This window comes from Ailuropoda melanoleuca, chromosome 17 (genome assembly GCF_002007445.2).
Source record: "Ailuropoda melanoleuca isolate Jingjing chromosome 17, ASM200744v2, whole genome shotgun sequence".
Lineage (NCBI taxonomy): Eukaryota > Metazoa > Chordata > Mammalia > Carnivora > Ursidae > Ailuropoda > Ailuropoda melanoleuca.
This window is the reverse complement of record NC_048234.1, coordinates 17,823,573-17,825,638: the sequence shown is the minus strand read 5'-3', so window position 1 is coordinate 17,825,638 and position 2,066 is coordinate 17,823,573. Positions and strand designations below refer to the sequence as shown.

General features: G+C 35.7%; 1 non-coding gene across 1 annotated transcript; it reads right to left on the bottom strand.

Annotated features, from left to right (window-relative positions):
• Positions 1–425: 425 nt before the first annotated feature.
• On the bottom strand, positions 426–638 carry LOC117797030. The gene has a single exon (XR_004621843.1). It is a non-coding gene; the product is annotated as a small nucleolar RNA U3 (small nucleolar RNA).
• Between the last annotated feature and the right edge of the window lie 1,428 nt (positions 639–2,066).

Genomic DNA, 2,066 nt, shown 5'->3' with positions numbered 1-2,066 from the left:
TTGCTCAGCGGGGAGCCTGCTTCTCTCTCTCCCTCTGCCCCTCCCCCTGCTTGTGCTTTCTTTCGCTATCTCTCTTTCTCTCTCTGTCAAATAAATAAAGTATTTTTTAAAAAGATTTTGTTTTTAAGTAATCTCTACACCCAGTGTGCGGCTTGAACCTGCACCCCTGAGATCAAGAGTTATATGCTCTAATGACTGTGCCAGCCAGGTGTCCCTAAAGCCCACTAATTTTTTAAGTGATTTTTTAAATCAAAACAGTCTCAAAAACTCTAAGAGAACTTGTCTGCAGTATACCTAGGATAGCTATAGTAAGTTCTCGACACAGAAAGGAAATGAAGGAATCAAAATGAAAGAAGAACATGGGAAGAGTGAAAATATGGGTAAATAGAATAGTTGGTTTTGTTTTTTGGTTTTTTTTTTTAGAAACCACTCAAAGGATGTCCCTTCCCTCTTACTCCGCAAAGGAGGAGAAAAACGATCATCAATAGCAAAGGGCAGCTGGAGAAACAACATACAGAGCTGGCTTCACCCTCAGGAAGGGACACTGTGTTTCCTTCTTGTGGTTTCGGGTACTCTACACATTCAGAGAAACTTCTCTAGTAACAGACTATAGAAATGATCCCTGAAAGTATAGTCTTGCTGGATTTTCCAAATTATGTTAGATGGTTGAAGCAAACATTATAACACTAATATCACTCAGTGCATAGAGAGAAATATGTAACACAATTATATTACAAATGGGGAAGAGTAAAATGATGTAAAGGGAGGTGAAGTTGCCACACTTCATTTGATCAGATAAAATGTTGTTGACACAATATAGTAGTAAATTATGTATCCATAATGAAATCTCTTAAATGAAATGAACCAATTTCTCCAAAAGTACAAACAACCACAACTCACCCAAAATGAAATAAGTAATTTGAGGAGCCTGATAACTATTAAAGAAACCAAATTTGTAATTTAAAAACTCCCAAAAAGAAATCTCCAGAATAGCTTTACGGAAAATTATAGCAACTGTTTAAAAAATTATTATCAATAATTCTCTATAGGGGCGCCTGGGTGGCACAGCGGTTAAGCGTCTGCCTTCGGCTCAGGGCGTGATCCCGGCGTTACGGGATCGAGCCCCACATCAGGCTCCTCTGCTATGAGCCTGCTTCTTCCTCTCCCACTCCCCCTGCTTGTGTTCCCTCTCTCGCTGGCTGTCTCTATCTCTGTCAAATAAATAAATAAAAAATCTTTAAAAAAAAAAATAATTCTCTATAATGTTTTCCACAAAATAAAAGAGAATACTTCCCAACATACTTTAGGAAGCCAGTATTACTATTACAGCAAAATCAGACAAGCACAGCACACACACATGTATACTACTGATCAACATTCTGGATTAACGTGGATACAAAAGTCTTACCTGTATATTAGCAAACAGAATTCCACAGTATACACAAAGCATATACTTTATGAGGGTTGTATTTATTTCCGGAAAGTAAATGTGATCCCATATTTGAAAATCAATCAATGTTACCAATCATATTAATAGGCTAATGAACAAAAAATCATGATATAATACATTAACGCAGAAGAAGCATTTGGCAAAACAACATCCATCTGTGATAAAAAAAAAAAAAGAGCATCTACAAAAACCCGACAGCTACCATCATAATTAATGGTGAAAGATTGAATTGATTTCTCTTAATGTGAATACAAGAGATGTCCATTCTTATCAGAGAGCAGTGGAAGTTCTAGCCAGGGCAGTAGGGCAAGAAAAGGAAATAAAAGTCATACAGATTAGGAAGGAATAAAAACAAAGCTATATCTATTTTCAGATGACATGATCATAGAAAATTCCAAGGAATCTATACACACACGCAAACAAAAACGTCCCAGAAATTAATGAACTTAGCAAGTTCTCAAGTTACAAGATCAACATACAAAAATCAATTGTACTTCAACAATACTAGCAACAAATACATGTAAATTGAAGTTTAAAGTATAGTACCATCTACAATTGCTAAAAAAAAAACAATAACAAAAAACAAAAAAAACCCACCTTAGATATAAATCTCACA